At 46.0% G+C, this 18,796-nt stretch overlaps 1 long non-coding RNA gene across 2 annotated transcripts in view; it reads left to right on the top strand.

Moving 5' to 3' along the window:
- The window catches only part of LOC102899975, a 121,326-nt gene that overhangs the window by 26,516 nt on the left and 76,014 nt on the right, over nucleotides 1-18,796 (top strand). For both annotated transcript variants that reach the window (XR_441131.5, XR_441132.5), the window contains exons 2-3: nucleotides 3,531-3,618; nucleotides 8,039-8,169. This is a non-coding gene — a long non-coding RNA (uncharacterized LOC102899975). The remainder of the gene's footprint in view (nucleotides 1-3,530; nucleotides 3,619-8,038; nucleotides 8,170-18,796) is intronic.

The following is an 18,796-nucleotide window of genomic DNA, read 5'->3' as shown; positions in this document are numbered from 1 at the left end:
TGGCTGTAACTTAGATCCTTGAGTCCATCTGTGGTCGTGGTGGGGGAGACATGAGACATGCTTGCTAATTTGAACTCTGCTGGTAGCCAGCTGGATGTGTTTCCTGAGCCTCACTTGTAAAAGGTGGGAATCTGAGATTCTCTGATAGCTAAGCTCAATGCCCTGTAATAGTAATTTGCATTTATCTTACTTAATACATTTTTCTGAGAACTTTCATGTTTGTTATGTCCTGTGATCATCACAACATCCTGTGAGGCAGGCATTCCTATCTTACAATTGGGGAATTCTGACTCAGAGAGGCAAGGAAACTTGCCCAAGATCACACAGCTGCTAAGAGGGAGAGTTGAAACTTGAACCCAGTTGGCTTCACTCCCAGTTCAAAGCTCTCCGAAGTCAACAGACTAAAAATCAGAAAGTAAGTTTGAACACCATATCTTATCATCAGGGGCCACCTTAACAGATACCAATGCCCAACAGACCTGCAGTATTCAGACTTAAGATGACACAGTGACTTGGGAAATTATATTCTTGCTTTGCGACATGCAGACTCATGAATGAGCACCCCCGAAGGGGCTGAAGTATCAGAGGAAAAGCATTGGAGCTGGTTCTAGTCTTAGCTCTGTCTCAAGTTGCTGTGTGACCTTAAAGAAGTCACTTGGCCTCTCTGAGCCTTAGTTCTAAATGAGACAGGTGGATAAGCTGCTTCTACTCCTTTGGATAGGTCTGTGGTTCTGTGACAACAGGTTCAATGCCAAAACCGAAGAACACAGCAGCAGGTATAAGACTTTTGATCAGGGCACCGCCTCTATGTCCAAGACATTCAGATTGAAAAAACTGCTCTAGGCAGTTAAGAAGTGAAGCTGATATAAAGAGTGACCAGAGCAGATTGCTTCCGTGAGTGACGAAGCAAATGCTAAAAACAGTGGTTGCACTCAAATCCTCCACGAGCCAGACAAGTTAACAGGGAGAGGCAGGCACAGTATAGGGCAATAGGGAGTGATGGGGGCTATACTCAATTGGCAAGCACAGCCTGACTATACAGGACAGTGACCACGCTGTTCCAGGCAAATGTTGCCAGGCAGGAACGTAGATGTAGTGCAAACAGTATTCCAACCTTTCAAGAGAACTGGAGATCTGAATATTCATGTGAGATACCCTAATTTTTAAACATTGGAAACAAATCCAAAGACTTAAAAACCTTTCATGCCAAACAAAATGTGTCTGCTAGCCATATGCTGCCCAAGAGCTCCAGCTTGCTAATTCTGTGCTAACATCTTCTGAGTTAGTTTGTGTCTATCTTTGCCTTAAACAATTCCAGAGGGCCTGTTTCCTGGCCTTCCTTGGGAGCATGCTGCAGAAGTGACCTGCTGGTGCCATTTCGAGTCAACAATACGTTGCATCACACAGATCTCATTTTCCTGGCCACAGCCTTTGAGGCCGGACCCCTGACCGGGGCCAGCATGCACGACTGGTTCCCACTTTGCTGGCCTGAAAATCACCTTCTCCAGAGAGATAAACAACAGTGAAAAGAGGAAAAGAGTGATTTGGCCTTGCTAGTAGAATAAAACGGATGAAGTTAGTTTTTTCTTGACGTCCTTTCTCCTCTATTGGATCACATAACCACTTTTATTGTTAATTTAGGTACAAATTAATTGCTGTACAAATGAACGAAACACAGATGAATGACCTCACCATTACTTGAAGCTTAACTGGCAATTACTCGGCTTTGTAATCTAATATAGCACGTATTAGTGCGGCTGTGGGGTGTCCTCTGGCCCAATGCACTGCTAATGGGAAGAGTGGATGTCCCTGGAGATTCCCTGAGACCCTAAGCAAACCTGCCAGGAAGGTGTTGCGGACCCCAGAGCCTCCATGATTGCCTGTCTCCTCTCTCCAAGTGCAGTTGAATAAAGATTAGTAGAGGATTCGACAGGATTTTCATGTACTGTTTTTCCCTCCGAAGGATTTCTTATTATACTTTGTTATCTGTACTTATTTTTTCCTTTTCTTAGCCGCATGTAAAATGTCAGTCGTAGAGGGTCCTTTAGAGAGGCTCTTGTCCAGGCCACACCCACAGACCCCCAGCCTGGGTGTGAGAGCCCTCCTACGTGCTCGTGCTCGCACAATCCCTATCCTGGCCCCATGAGGTTCTGATCACACTGGGCTGGAACTCTCCAGTTATTTGGCCAAGCCTCCCCTGAAAGGACAGTAAGCATCTTAGAAGTAGGAACAGGGGCGCCTGGGTGGCGCAGTCGGTTAAGCGTCCGACTTCAGCCAGGTCACGATCTCGCGGTCCGTGAGTTCGAGCCCCGCGTCAGGCTCTGGGCTGATGGCTCGGAGCCTGGAGCCTGTTTCTGATTCTGTGTCTCCCTCTCTCTCTGACCCTCCCCCGTTCATGCTCTGTCTCTCTCTGTCTCAAAAATAAATAAAAAAACGTTGAGAAGTAGGAACAGCATCTACCCCCTCTGTCTCTCTCTGTCTCAAAAATAAATAAAAATGTTGAGAAGTAGGAACAGCATCTACCCGGGGCTCAGGGCACCTGGTACTGGTATCTCATAGAGATGTTCAGAAATGAAACAAAGTAACTGCTGGGCCCCCCACTTTATCTGTCTGGGCACCTCCTCGGTGTATCCTCTTTATGGGTAAACCAAACAAGTAATTTCCTCCATTGTATCAGAGGCTTTTGTGATTTCCTGCCTAATTTTGTCATCTTCCATGTAGTAGTGGAAGTGAAAATATCCTTCTAGAAATACTGCCTTGGTTTCCATTTGCCAAATAAGTCTCATCCCCCCCTAATAAGTAAAATGTATCTACTCTTTGATCAAATGAAAAGATATCGTGTGAATAATGGGATTGTACTGTACACATTTTTTTTCAACACAGGAAGAAAGTCCCTTAGTGGACAGCAGTCAATACCAGACTCTAGATTAAATCTAATAAATACTTTTTCCTTGCCCTTGAGATTGTTGCATTGGAAGCCGTTTTCAAGTTTTTATGTTGAAGATGTTAGATTCTCATTGTAAAGAATTTAAGGTAAAGTGTTCCATTACTAGTTTTCTCTAAACACTATAGCCATTTGAGAGCTTGTTTAGAATTCAGAGAATTTCTGAGTCATTTGCAGGAAATTTTCTTAGTCTGCATACTTTACATTCCAATAAAAGAGCCCTTACTTTTAATCAAGAGTGGTTTAAAGCATCAATTGTAAGCCAATCATAATGACTTTCTTGTAGTTGTTCTTGGTTTCCTTACGGAGGTTAGCTGCATGAGTGTTCAGTGGACTTTTTTGGTTTTGAAATCTTGTACTCTACACAGAGCCTAGGGCAGTGCCTTACATTTGATCAGTGTTTGTTGGATGACTGAGTAGCTGAATAAATAGATGAATGTCTTTCATTTATTCTGGAGAGTTCTTCCTCTGATGATGCTGACAGAATTCGTAGATTTAGGTTAATAGAATATCGAAGATGAAATAATGCAGAAATATCTGATTTGGTTTAGCTTAATTTATTTTGTTATTTTTTTTTAATTTTCAGATTTAGAAAATGAGGTTCAGAGAATTCCAAGATCACCTGGAGCCTAAAGGGGGAATTTCAGAAAATTGTACCAAATATGAATCTTAAGGTAAATGTGAGTTTCCATGGCAGCTTAACATGGGCTTTTCTATTACTTTCTGTGGGTTTTGTGTGTGTGTGTTTTGTTTCTGTTTGTTTTTGTTTTTTACATTTGTGCAATTCTCATAAACTAACTGGGATCAGATGTATATGAAATGATTAGTTCATCAAAGCTCTTAAATACTTCTTGGGTGCCTGGGTGGCTCAGTAGGCTAAGTGTCTGACTTCGGCTCAGGTCATGATCTCAGAGTTTGTGGGTTTGGGCCTTGTGTCAGGCTCTGTGCTGACAGCTCAGAGCCTGGAGCCTGCTTCGGATTCTGTGTCTCCCTCTCTCTCTGCCCCTCCTCTGCTCACGCTCTGTCTCTGTCTCTCTCTCAAAAATAAATAAACATTAAAAAAAATTAAAAAAAAATTTTTTTTAATGTTTATGTCTGAGACAGAGAGAGACAGAGCGTGAGTAGGGAAGGGGCAGGGAGAGAGGGAGACACAGAATCCGAAGCAGGCTCCAGGCTCCAAGCTGTCAGCACAGAGCCTGACACGGGGCTTGAACTCATGGACCGCGAGATCATGACCTGAGCTGAAGACGGACGCTTAACCGACTGAGCCAACCAGGCGCCCCAAATCATTTATATTTTATTTGTTGCTACATCATAGTAATAGTTTTGCCAAATACTTGTACAAGGGTAGAGCAAACTACGTTAGTTATTGAACCTCTAGTCACTCAGGGATTAGCTGGCTCCTCAAAATAATTACCTCTGCTCTCAGATCAGGGAATTCCCACATTAAACTGCACAATGTAAACATAACGAATGGATCAGAGCCAAGTAATGCATCATCTTAAGTAGACTCTGGCCTCAGGTTGAAGTCAGACTTTACTGATGACGTTAACACATCCAGAGAAACAAGGCGTTGGTCACAAGAAGACATGGTTGCCAGTGGAAGCAGTAGCCACACCCGCTGGAAGGGTGCTACCGGAGCTCTTTAAAGCATCCTTCCAGTCCTGCCCAGGGAAAATATGTACTGACCTAGAGCCTCAGTCTCAAGTCCCGGTGAAACGACTTCTGTTTCACTCCAAGCCCAGCTGAGTATCCTTAGTGCCAGCAGAGAGCAGCCAGACGTACCAGTTGTTAGATTTTATTGCAGATGAATGTCCTAGCTTTAGATCATATAACCATCTTAAGAGCTTGGGTGAGGTGAGACCAGCCCCAAGCAATGGCTGATAGCCTCTGAGCCTGGCCCGGAAGCCTGTGAGTAGTCTTGGGAAAGTTACCCTGCTGGCTCTCACATCTTTCTGCATCGTCACGAGCCATGATTCCTCAACCTCAGCACGACTGACGTTTGGGGTCCAATAATTCTTTGTTGTGGAGGGCTGTTCTGTGCATTGTAGGATGTTGACCAACATTCCTGGTAACCACCTACTAGATGCCAGTGGCATCCCACCCCCTCTCCCATCCCTCAGCTGGGACAACCAAAGTTGTCTCCAGACATTGCCAAATACTCCCAGGGGGCGCTCCCCTAACCCCCAAACTGAGGACCCCTAGTGCAAACCATTCAAATGAAAGGTCTACAAGATGCAACCACATGAGGTTCTTCTTCAAAGAGGAACTCATTCCTGAATGTGCAATACGTTCAATTTATATACAGTGTTGCCTTTATCCAAAGGATGTTAGAATTCTTGAAAAATCAATTTCAAGGAGCTTGTGGTTAATTTAGAAATATAGTCATGCTCTACTTCCCTATAATGTAAAGGAAATAGGGATTCTGGCAGTTGAGTGAACTGAAACTTTCTTTTGATGACTTGGCGATTCAAGGGTCATCCTTCTGAACATCAGTGGTTCCTACTGTAAAAGTGTAAATAGGGATGGATTGTGCTGGTCAGGGGAGTCCCTGGAAGCTGGTCTGTTGTTTTAAAAAATAAATCCTTGGGGTGCCCGGGTGGCTCAGTTAGTTAAGCATCCAACTTCGGCTCAGGTCATGATCTCACCGTCTGTGAGTCTGGGCCCTGCGTTGGGCTCTGTGCTGACAGCTCAGAGCCTGGAGCCTGCTTCGGATTGTGTGTCTCCCCCCTCTCTCTGTTCTGCCCCCACTCATACTCTGTCTCTCCCTGTCTTTCAAAAATAAATAAACATGAAAGAAAGAAAGAAAGAAAGAAAGAAAGAAAGAAAGAAAGAAAGAAAGAAAGAAAGAAAGAAATCCTTGATTTATTTTCAACTCTTTATTATATACCTCTTCCTGCTAAAAATAGTCCAAAAAGTTATTCCAGTTACTGGAAAAATTCAGTTAGTCCTGTGCTGGTAAATTGAGGATTTTTGCTCACATGGCTCCAACTTTTTCTAAACAGTTCTTCCATCAAAAATTCCTTCATTTGAGGAGAGCATTCCCACCATAGTCAAACCCCTTAGCAGTATACAGTGCATCACTGCTCCTACTTACAAATTTCCACCTGGTTCTGTTCAGGGGCAAAGTTTTCCATGTTGGCCTCCTCCCTACTCCTGGCCCCTAAGGTCACCATTTGCAGTTCCAGGCCAGCCCAGTTCCTGGCCCCTAAGGTCACCATTTGCTGTTCCAGGCCAGCCCAGTTCCTGGGCTGTTCCAACCCCAGCACTGATGGTTGGGGAGGGCGATCCACGCTGAGCCCCACATTGTGTGCCCTCCCATCTGCTCCCTTCTTCCTCCACCCTCTTCCCCACTTCAAGGACTCAGGTGTCCTCACTCCTCTTGCCTGGGCCCAGCTGTCTCTTCCTGCTTCCCCAACCCAGTTTTGTCTGGTGTTTGGGAGAGGAAAATCTGGTTCTGCAAGCACACTCTCAGCATTTGTGTCTGAGCCCTGGCTCTGCGGTTTCTGCGAGTGTGTATTTCTGGTCCGTGTGGACTGGGGATGCCGTTGGGTACCAGTGAGAGAGAAGAGTGAAAGGGAAACACACAGGTTAACTCGGGGAGACAAGACTATGAATTAAAACCTTTTTATCTTGTCTCGTGTCTTACAAACTATGTGAGACAAAAATGAAGACAGAAAGGGGTAATGATCAAGGCAGCCCTGCACAGAAAGCCTCTTCCCTTGAGAGCTGTGTGCTGAGGCTGTGGTGTTTCAGGGTGGCTGGGGCCTTGAACTCCATCCTTTAGTCCTTTAGGACTAGGGAAAAGATGAAGAAAATCCCTGCTTGGCCCTTTAGCGATACTATTAAAAAAGAGCTTCTTTCGTGGCCCTGGGATATAAAGGTAGAGTTCGAGACCCTGCAAATCACCCCAATGAGAGGCTTGCTGGGAGGAGGAGTGGTTGCCAAGGCCTAGGCGTAGGCAGGCTAGCCCACACTCCAGGAGACCCCTCTGATGAGAAAAGAGGAACATATCCAAGGGCAGCTGCTCTCTACCTTGCCAAGGCCCCCAATGACAAGCAGGAGAGGGGGAGAACCTGGCCTTGCCGGTTATTATAAATGCTTGCCTTAGAAGTGTCATTCTCTCTTTCCCCAGCAGGGTGGGCTGGGTGCTGGCACAGGCACCCAGCAGCCGTGGCTTGCCGTTACGGTGCCCTTATGGTGCCTTTGTGCAGAAGAGCCCCACCCAGGGCACCTGAACTGTGAGCGAAGCACCTCTGGCATTTCAGCCTCCACCCGGCTGAGCAGCCTTTCCTGCTGCAGCCCTGCTCTCAAGGTCACTGCTCTCCCCCAGGGAGAAGTCAGGGCACCAAATATACTAAGCCTACAGGATACTTCATATATATGTAGAAATATGGATATATACGGATATACATATATACATATATACGTAATCTCAGGTAATCACTCAACAATTATGTGAAGGAGGCATTTTTGTCCCCATTTTACAACTAAGGTAACTGAGACTTGGGGAGGTTAAGTAATCATCCAGGTGGGAAGACTTTGTGAGTCTTCACGGAAAAGGACTGATCTGGAGGCTCTGGGTGGCCGAGTGGTTCACAGTGCTGAGGACATGAGAGATTTCACGTGCCTCCTGAGGCAGAAATACAGGCAAGGGCTTTGCCTGGGAAGGTTAATTACGGCAGTTCTCAAAGTGAGACAGGAGCAGTCACATAGCATCTCCTGAGAAAAATCAGCACTCTCTTCAGAAATACAAATTTTTCCGAGATTAAAGAAATCCCCAATTTGCTTCTCATCTGTAATTTTATTATGATATTCGCAGCAATAAAGTGACTTGAGGCCCAGTCAGAGGCATCAAGAGTTGGGGGCCGGAGAATTCTGGGTCTTCATCTGAATCCAGTCACCTGGGCCACCTGAGTGACTCGGTTGGTTGGGCATCTGACTTCGACTCCGGTCATGATCTCAAAGTTCACGAGTTCGAGCCCCCACCTGGGCTCTGTGCTGACAGCTGAGAGCCTGGAGCCTGCTTCGGATTCTGTCCCCTTCTCTCTCTGCCCCTCCCCAACTCACTCTCTGTCTGTCTCTCTTTCTCAGAAATAAACATTTGAATCCAGTGTGTGGTTGAAAGGAACCCTGGAGGAGAGGTGGTGGCAGCTGGAAAGAAAAGACCATGCCTCCTGGGTCTGTAGGAAGAACGCTGCAGGGACCCCCAGAGAGAGCTAAAGGTAGTCCATGTGGGGGGGGGGCGGGGAAGGGGGGGAGGGGAGGTGTTCTCTGCAGGAGGCCTCAGGCCTGCAGGGCTGAGTGTGAAGAGCTGTGCTGAGCCCTGCATCCGGTCGGAAGTACGAGTCTGGAGCTCCTGGCTCGGGATGCTGCAGCTGTTCTGGGGATCTGCACAATTAGAATTCTCCTAGCGCTCAGTGCCCACAGGAATCCAGTCACGTGGTAGACGTGGTGCCTGGAGCTGGGGTCAATGAGAGCTCAGTCTGAGAGAAAAAGCGTTCCTTCCCTCTGAGACATATCCTGCTTTGGTTGTGCACTGCTGGGCTTTTGCTCACATTAAACCTAACCACTTGCAGGGAGAGGAGCTTGCGCGTGACCTCTGCTGGGTGTCTGGGTCTAGCCTGGGGGCTCTCAGGGGCATGGGTGGTGAGTGTGGGACAAAGGAAATCACTTTTCCTTCTGAGCAGGATTTTGTGAGCCTATTGTTTCTATCTGAGGCTCTGTGTCGGTACTTCCTTCTCTTTTAATTCATTTTCCTCTCTACCACAAGGCTGGCTTCTCTCTAAGCATGATGGGATCTGGTTCTTGGATGACTTTGGACAAGAAGAGACCACTTCTCTCCTATCCTGCCCAACCCTCCTACACCCCCTACCCCCAAGAACATGTAGCTAATTAAGAGGGCAGAAGTTTCCATTAGCGTCTCCTGAATCAAAACCAAGGCTTTGTTATTTCTGGGTTTGGGGGACTGAAGAAGGACCAGATCCCCTTCTCTTCTACTTCCTCCAAGTGTCTGGGTGGGAATGCATTTCCTAGTCATTTATGCTCCCCTGTATGATCTGAATCTCCCAGATCATTTCCCTTCAACCCAGTCTCCCTCTGTTAAATGAGATATTGAACCTAAGGTCTCGCCCACCTTGAGCCTTCCCTGATCCAGCTTGTTCTTTTTACTGGTGAAACCTCCCTCCAGACACAGGACGAACAGCTCTTTGCTGAGGGAATTCGATGCTTGCCTGTTGTTTTCCACTTTGCTCTGTGCTGCTGCTTTTTGTCCTTCCTAACTAACACCTTCATTGCTGTCAAAAACCTCCTGTCAGAAATCACTACTCTCCCGTGTAATGGGCACTAAGGTTCTGTCAGAAATCCATGCTCTGCTATTAGCAATCACTGTTTTTTCTGTCAGAAATGTCCACTCTCCTTTAAAAAATCACTGTCTGAAGAAAATCACCACTCTCTTCAGAAATCCTTGTTCTCTTGTCAAAAGTCCACTAACATCCTGTCAGAAATCAACATTTTCTGCCAGAAAATGCCTGTTTTCCTGTCATAAACCATTGCTCTCCTGTCAAAAATCCCTGGTCTCCTGTCAGAAATTTCTGCTCTCCTGATCCCTGTTTCTTGTCAGAAGTCATTACTTTCCCATAGGAAACCATTGCTCGTTGCCTGGTCCTTCTCTCCACAGGATATTCAGAGTTGTTTGTCATGCTTTGACATTGGTAGGTTTCCAGTGACTTCCTTACTGCTGGCTGTTCTCACCTGTTCTGCTGTATCTCTTCAAGCTCAGTGCTGGGGCAGTGGACACCGCACTGGGGAGTCCATAGTCTCTTGTGTCCCTCCTGAGTGATTACAGACAAATCCTTTTTGCTTCCCGGACCTTTTTCTCCTCTCTTTGTTAGGGATGATAATATCACCGACTCTGCCTGCTTCACAATTTAGATCAGTGACGATTCTGACTTTCAGAAAGCTGCTACCTTGATCTCTCTTCCTATAATTTTCACTCACTGTTGTCTCACAGAGCTAGCCTTCCACCCCTACTCCTAAATCCGCGCTTACCCAGCGGAAATGCCCCAGTTCTCTAACATCCAGATTAACCTGTTCAGTTCTTTGTATGGCATGGTTTCCATACCTGTTACCAGCCTAGCCACATACAACAACCCCCCACCCCCCCGCCACCCCCAACGTGTTCTAGTTTGTCTGGATTTCCCTCAGGGTGTGATCTGAGCAGCTCAGAGAACAGGATTGTCATCGTCCTCTTTCTAAAGCAGAGTATTAATGTGGCCCAAGATTGCTTGAGCTCTTGTTACCATTTACCATGTAGAATCTTCCCAGCCAAAAGCTCCATTTATTTAAATACCTTTTTTTTTTTTTTTTTTTTTTTTTTTGCTAGTAGAGACTTGTAATTTTCTTTGAATAGATTTTGCATGTCCTCTTAGGTTAATTTCAAAATACTTAATGTTTTGGATTCTTTAGGGAATGAGATGACTTTTTTTTTATTGCATTTTCTTTTCCAGTCTTCATTACTGGAATCTAGAAATGATATTGATTGAATTTTAATCTTATAATCTGCAATGTTGCCGAACAGATTTGTCATTTCTATTAATGTTCCTAGAATGCTCTGTATCTTTCTTAGAGTCCTACCCATTCTGTCTTACAATGGGGAAATCTTTGTTTATGGCGAGCTGTAGCGGTGCCCCAAGCTGTGGCATTTTTCTCCTAGGAAACACTCAACATGAGTGACAACACTCTCTTAAGCAGGAGTTTTGCTGACTACGTCTGAAAGAGTATATCAAGAAAAGAAAATGAGGATGACGTTATTAGAGGGATAGTCTTTCTTTTTTTTAAGCTCTGTGCCCAATGTGGGGCTTGAACTCACCAATCCAAGATGAGGAGTCACATGCTCTATCGAATGAGCCAGCCAGGCACCCCTAGAGGGATAATCTTTAATTAATTCCGATTTCTATTTTTAAAAGTAAATCATTCGATACCTCTGGTAACTCAACCATTAATAGCAACAAATTGCTTACCACATACTTCACAACTGAGCACTGATCACACCAAAGTGGAGAACACCTGGTCTGACAATTAAAGCAGGATTTTTACTAAATTGTACACTTCTAAAATGGTGAATTTTGAGGTATGTGAATTATACCCTCCCCCTGCCTCCAAAAAGCCCCACAAAACCTCAGGAGAAATAAAAAAACATAGGTTTTGGAGGCAATATATTGAGCTTGTAACCAGTTCTGCCTCTAACAGGCTCTGTGGCCCTGGACAATTACTTGATTTCTCTGAGTCTCAGTTTCATCCTATGTAGAATGGGATTATGAATTGCCTCTCCTTCATTCCACTGACAAAAGAAACTCTCCTCCCGCACCGTATGGAGATGTGGGGTGGCCAATCAAAATATCTCTTTTTCCTAGACGTAATGATTGGTGCAGATGTGCTCATGTGATTGAAAGAGGATTAGTCAAGGTCTTGCAGATGGCTGATGTGGAAGTTGACTCAGGGGGCTCTCTCTGAAATTATAAACTGTAAGGCTCATGGGAGCCAGGGCTAGTGGGGGGTCATCTTTTTCATCACAAAAGAAGAACATGCTAGAAAGTAAAGCTAACACAGAGAAGATGGAAGGAGGGAGAGATCCTGGTAACATTGTTTGAGCTACAGTCTAACCAGAGCTAGACAACTCCTGGTATTTTCATTTTGGTGTGCAAATAATTTCCTTTTTTTCTTAAGCTTGTTTGAGTTGGGTTTCTGTCATAAGCTACCCAAAGAGGCCTGACATAGAAATCTATTCTATAAAGCTGTTGTGAGAATTATTTGTGGCAATACACGTAAAGCAGCCAATGCTTGTATGTAACACGTATTCAAAAATCAAAACTTACTGTTGTCATCATCAACACCATGCAATAGACAGGGACAATCCTGTGTTTGCTTTATACCCTACAGTAGTTAAGACAGTGCTGAGTGTAAAGTGAAATCTCAGTAAACATCCTTATAGACAAATTGATACCTCTCTCTTAATACAGAATTTAAACATGAATTAAATAGCATTTTTCTCTCCTTTCTACTTTCAAGAGATAGAGACAAAGCTACAAAATGGAAAGAATGTTGAACTCGGGTCAAAAGAACAAGATTCTGTTTCTGACAATGCTCTTTGCATACTGTGTGCCCTCAGGGAGCCAATTCCCTTCTCTGGGCCTTCGTTTCTCCATTGGCGCTAGATGATCTTAGCCCCTTGTAAGCTCTAACCCTGAGATTCAGGGGAAAAGATAGCAGGGAATTCTTTCAATGCCCCATGGTTTTGGGGGGTTAAAAAATTCAATCTCATGCCCCTTTTGCATCCCTCCCCACAGTTTCCCACAAGGACACATGGTCAAGGATAGTCAGGGTACTTGGGGATGACTACTTGTAAGATTCTGTATCCTCACAGGAAGATGCAAGAAAGTTCAGTACTCCACTTGCTAATGTGGAAGTGTTGCTGAATACATGTCAGAATGATTTTCAGCCACTAGGCCTGAAATACAATGTAATGTCCAGAAACATCAATGGAAAGAATATTTTTCAGTCATCAAGCATTCATTCAGGGCCTTTTAGACACACTGCCAAGTACTAGGGAAACAAAGGGACTGAGTCCCTGTTCTTGAGTCTTACAAGGACTGTTCTTTGAATGTCTTGTTCATCAAGATTTCTCTGGAGTTCAGATGCAAACAGAGATTTTGCTAACCTTTTTGGGTGCCCACTGTGTGCCAGGCACTGGACAGAGTTAGTGTATTTTGTCTTCTCACTTGGTTATAATTTCCTGTACTTGTACCTCTCAGAACCACTGATCTGGCTGAGGCATGGAGACATAATAAGTCTTTGTAAACACTTTCTCCCTTCACATCGAGGGCCTGATCCTCACAGCCTCATCCTGTCTCATCCTTGCTGTCTGATCATAAATGAAGCTTCCCTCTGTGGTGGAACCTAGAGCCGCAGCGCATACAGGCATCTGAAGCCCCCGCTTTGTAGAAGACATGAGGCACTGATTTTTACTCAAGTATTTGAGTAATCATTTTTATATTAAAAATAAACATAGTGGGGCACCTGGGTGGCTCAGTTGGTTAAGCATCTGACTCTTGATTTCTGCTCAGGTCAGATCTGAGTTTGTGAGATCGAGCGCCACATCGGGCTCTGTGCTGACAGAGTGGAGTCTACTTGGGATTCTCTCTCTCCTTCTCTCTCTACCTCTCTCCCGCTCATGTGCATGCACTCTTTTTCTCTCTCTCTGTATCTCAAAATTAAAAAAAAAACACTTAAAAAAATAAATAATGATAGATCACAGAATACACTTTAAGATTTGAACAATATTTTATTTTATTTATTTATTTTAGAGAGAAAGAGCATGAGCAGAGAAGAGGGACAGAGGGAGAGAAAGAGAGAATCCTAAGTAGGCTCCACACTCAGCCCAGAGCCCAAGATGGGGCTTGATCCCAAGATCCTGGGATCATGACCTGAGCTGAAATCAAGAGTCAGATGCCTAGCCAGGTATCTGAACCACCCAGGCATCCCTGATATTTGAACAAATCTAAGATTCACTCATTTTTTTCCGACAAGTATTTTTTTAATGTTTATTATTTATTATTGAGAGAGAGAGAGAGAGAGAGAGAGAGAGAGAGAGAGATGGAGCACAAGCAGGGGAGGGTTAGAGAGAGAAAGAGACACAGAATCTGAAGCAGGCTTCAGGCTCCGAGCTGTCAGCACAGAGCCTGATGCATGGTTGGAACCCACAGTCTGTGAGATCATGACCTGAGCCGAAGTGGGATGCTTAACTGAGCCACCCAGCTGCCCCTTTTCCAATATTTATTGAATGATGACTGTGTGCAGGCATTGTCCTAGGCCCTGGGGATTGAGCAGTAAATAATTCAGTAAAAAAAAAAAAATTTTTTTTTTTTTGGTCATGGGGCTCTCATTCTAGTGAAGTAAACAGATAAAAAACATAGTATTTCAGATGCTGACATGTGCTATGGAGAAAAATAGGGCAAAGAAGGGGACTTCATACACATGTCCAGCTTGCAAAGGATTGCTTTGGACTTCTCCATCTGATTCCTTGGGGATCCTTCTTGCTTCTGTCACAAGGGTCGCTAGGGTGGGGAGTGGGGTTGAGGGTGGGAGTTGGGGATGGCGTGGGAGGTGACCAAGAGACCAGCTAGCCTCAGAGATGCAGCTTGAGCATATTGACCCAAAGAGAGGAGATGCTGAAGGAAGGGAGAAGGTAGCTTGCCCACCCAGAGGTGCTTCATGGCCCAGAACCCACACATTCTGGGCTTGAGCCCTCTTTAGCGGCTTTCTGACCATATTTCTACCTCCTCACTCAACGCAGTCCCTGCTTGTGTTTCTTGGATGCCCAGACGGCTGCCTTGGGGAACCTCCTTCAGCTGATGACCCACCTTCACCCAGGTCTACCCGAGCTCTTTGCCCTTCTAGCCAAAGGCAGCCCTGCTCTCTGTCACCATCCCACCTCCTATGGCTACCAAGCTTTACAGTGTGCTGGGTATTCTCCTAGTCACGCACAGTGGTGGTTCCTCATGGCCCACTGCAGGGCAGAGGAGATGGCAAACCAGAGAAGGGAGCCCGACAAGCAGCGGGATACAGGGCAGTCTTGCCACATAGGACAGACATGCGAGCCAGTGGTTCTCAAACTTGATGAGAGTCACCTGTGTGCTTGTTAAAATAGAGACTCTGGGCCCCACCGCCAGAGTTTCTGATGCGTACGTCTGGGACGGGGGCCCCCGGACATGTAGAATCGACACATCTAACAGGATCCAAGTGCCCCCTGGGCTGCTGGTGCTGGGCCCACACTGAGATTCTTTGCTCTGTGCCACCTGGTGAGGCAGGCTGTCTGCCTTCTGTGCCCCAGGCTCCTGCTGGGCCCTTCCCTTCCCTCTAATTTGTGAACCCTTCTCCACCTTCATTGTCTTCCCTTCCTAGGCCATCTGGTTTTCTCTCTCACTCTAAAAAATGCTTTTGGAATGTGATCTGAAAAAGATTATACTAAGTGGCAAATAGCTGATCATAGCTATTGTCCGCCTTCCAGGAATATTTGGATTTTGACTGTCTGATAAACCCAAAGCTAAAGAAATAAAACTCTGATGGTGGACTTCAGAGGTCAGCTACTGAATGGTGGCTGTGTTTGGGGGACCCAGAGCCTGGGGACACTGTGTAGGTGGCCACTTACCATACCTCCCGCTGTGTGCCTATGGGGGAATGTCCCCACCCAGCCTGGATAAGAATTGAAATTCTGTGTCCCTCTTCTCCAGAAGCAGTGAGGCAAATAGGCCGCTACTGAAGAGAAAAGCAACTAATGGCAATAATTAAATCCCCCAAGGAGACAGGATCCTCAGTGTCCTTTGTGTTCTGGGAGTGTCTTTTGCTTTGGTGGAAAGAAAGAAAATCTGTTGTGACAGGCTCTGATTCCCCCGCTGAGGGAGGCCCTGCTGTGGTTGCATCAGGGCCTGGGTCTGACTCTGAAAAATAAACAGAACAGGATTTGAAGAATTAAGGTCATGCTCCCCTACCCCAGGTTTTAAAAAGAAAGAGTGGATAGGCTCCGGGGGGGGGGGGGGGGGAGGAGGGCTGCATAAAGAAGAGGCTGGAAAAGAAGGTGCATGGAGGCAAGTCAGCCTGGCCAAACAGCTCATCTGTCCAGAATTTCACCCCTGAGCTCTTGCCCTCCAATCCCGAGAGGCGTGTCTTGGCCTCACGGCCTCTTAGTCATCTCCTGAGAAGCAGTTGTCTCCCGGAAGGAAGGAAAATGCTGGCAGGAGAAGTCGCAGAGAGAAAGGAGCAGGGTCTATGGGTGGGCCAGAGGGAGGTGTCCTTCCAAGCTGACTTGAGGCCAGTGATGCGGCACAGGTGGCAAGCACTGGCCTGGAAGTCAGAGGCCTGGGTTCTTGTTCTGGTGTGGCCTGGGCCAAGTCACTGTCCTCTCCACCACCCACCAAGGAGTTAGCTGAGATGACTTCTAAATATCCCTTCAAGGATGCCCGGGTGGCTCAGTGGGTTGACTTCGGCTCAGGTCAAGACCTTACGGTTCGTGAGTTGGAGCCCTGCGTTGGGCTCTGCGCTGACAGCTCGGAGCCTGGAGCCTGCTTCGGATTCTGTGTCTCCCTCTCTCTCTGCCCCTCTCCCGCTCACACTCTGTCTCTCTGTCTCTCAAAAATAAACTTCAAAATGTTAAAAATAAATAAACAAATATCCCTTCAGACCCTGAAGTTCTCCAACTTATTCTGCCATGAGAGGTGCTTCAGTTAAGAGTTCATGCAGGAGGACTACTTGGATGACATTGTTGGGGGGGGGGTTGTTTTGTTTTGTTTTGTTTTTTTGTTTTAATCTCTTCTCTTGGCCTCAGATGGAATTTCACACAAGGACATGTCTGGTGCAAAGCATTTCCCTAATCTGTCTTCACTGGTTACTTCTGAAGCCATGTTACACACTGGGAAACCCTCCCGATTTTCTCCCCTCTGCTCCACCTCCCACCCGTCTACTACTTGCCATTCTTGTTGGTTTTGCCGAAGGAACTCTGTGATCATCCCATCTGCCCTTGTCTGCCCCTGAGAAATACCTTTCTCTGGTGCCCTTGACAACCCAGATTAGAAGCAACCAGACTGAATTTGTTTCACATGTAACTTTGGTAACATGCCTATTTAAGTGTGTGTGTGTGTGTGTGTGTGTGTGTGTGTGTGTGTTGCACAAAGACTTACGCTGAAGGCACTGTAACATGGAGGTTAAGGTCTCAGGTTTTGGCATCACACACACCTAGATTCAAATCCTGCCTCTGCTACTTATTAGCTGTGTGATCTTGGGCAAATTGCGTAACCTTTCTTAGGCTCAGATTACTCTTCTGCAAATTGACAATTATATTTACCCTAAGAATTTGCTGGGGACGACTTCCTTCTCAGAGCACAACACTTGTTTCAGAGATAATCAGAACATTCCATCAGTGTCTTGGGCATGTCTCCTTTCTTGTGGATAGTAGTACTTCTTTCTACTGCTGCTCTCTCGTTGTGGGTCACCCTCCTGTACACCCAGACTCCTGGAATTCTTAGCCAAAGTTCCCTAGGTAGGCCATGGAAACCAAGTAGAAGAGACCCCTCTTCCTGACCCATTGGCCCATCAGCCTTTGTGAGACCACATGCCAGGCATATGCAGATTTCTTTCTTGAAGGTTTAGGGTGATTTCAGAGAGTCGGAACAGAACCTAGAGCACTAGTGTTTTTGAACTTTTTCTTGAATCCACAAGGGAAGACTTGGATCTTCCTATGGAGGGCCCGCTTGGATGCCATCCCACTCCTATGACTTTATAGTTGTGTTTGTTTAAGTTTATTTATTTATTTCGAGAGAGAGAGAGAAAGAACACAAGCGGTGGAGGGGCAGAGAGAGAGGGAGAGAGAGAATCCCAAACAGGCTCCATGCAGTTAGTGTAGAGCCCAATGAGGGGCTTGAACCCATGAACCGTGAAATCATGACCTGAGCTTAAGCCGAGAGTCGGGCATTTAACCAACTGAGCCACCCGGGTGCCCCACCCATTCCTATGACTTTGGACCTCATGTGCAGAAGCACACTGTCCTCTTTGGTCTGTGCAAGGCCCTGCTCTTGTGTTAGCTATTCATTCCCTTACCCACTCCCCCCAGCCCCCTGCCATTCTCCTTTCCCTATAGGCAATCATGGATTTACGCTGCATCTTTTATATTCATTTCCTGTGATGTGTGTTTATGTAAATGGTTTTATGTCATGTAGTGCATTCTTTTTCTCCCTTCTTCCCCTTGGCCCTAAGCCTGTAAGGTTCATCTGTGTTGCTATGCACACTTCTAGCTGGGTTTCTTCCTCTACTTTCCCCACAGTGGTCTTTGGGTGACCTTCAACTTCCCTACCACAGATAGCAATGCCACAATGAGCCTCCTCTGTCTCCTAACCTGACTCACCTGCTTTCAGACTGGCCAGCACAACCTCTAATCTTAGAGTCCAACAACTCACAGAGAGTGCTGTCTCCCCACATCCTTCTTGAATCGTGAAGACTCTGGGCAGAGAATTGAGCACTGATGTTTGTGCACCTTGTCTCGTAGGGGAGGGTGGGGGCTCTAGACCTGTGGTCCTTGACAACAGAAGCTCTTCTGTGAGGTTCATAGCAGACCTTGTGCTTCCTTCTGTTGGTTGACCATTTCAAGGAAGCCCATCTCCCAAAGGTAACCAGTTTTTCCCACTCAGAAACGTAATAGATGTATCCTTCACTAGCAACACATTTACTGTGCCTTTGGGGTCATCTTGAGGAGATTTTGGTTTCTTCTGGGGGGAGGGGGGGTTTGAGTAGGCACAGGTAGTGTTGGCATTGCAGAAGAGCTATATTTGATTTTCATGGCTGCTCTGGGCTCTTATGGGGAAGGGCATTGGCCTCAATTAAATTCTTCATCAGTAATTCCCTTCTAATAAGAAGGGCTCAGTGGTTTGCCAGTTCCTCCCAAAGCTTTATCAGGATTAAATACTGTTCACTGAATGGTATCTATTCTTATTCAGCAAATTTTCATGGATTTCCTGACTTTTTTTTTATCCTTCTTGTCCTTCTTTACTCTGGCTACTTCCTCCCTCAAACTGTCTCTTCTCGGGGGTCCAGAGGTGCTGCCTAGGACTCAAGAAGTGCCACACAGGAAACCTTGACCCAGGCCATGCCTCTATACCCCTGGGTTATTGGCTTGTGTGGCCCTGATCCACTGGCTTGACCTTTCAAGGGCTTAGTTTTCTTGTTAAAATAAAGGGGAGTGTTGGAGAGTTGAGGCCTTCTGGCTCTTGATGTCTAGGATTTTGCAAAGTTCAATATTCCTTGGCT

The sequence above is a fragment of the Felis catus genome, chromosome C2 (assembly GCF_018350175.1).
Source record: "Felis catus isolate Fca126 chromosome C2, F.catus_Fca126_mat1.0, whole genome shotgun sequence".
Taxonomy (NCBI): domain Eukaryota; kingdom Metazoa; phylum Chordata; class Mammalia; order Carnivora; family Felidae; genus Felis; species Felis catus.
Note: the sequence above shows the minus strand (reverse complement) of the source record. Positions and strands in the feature narration are given on the sequence as shown.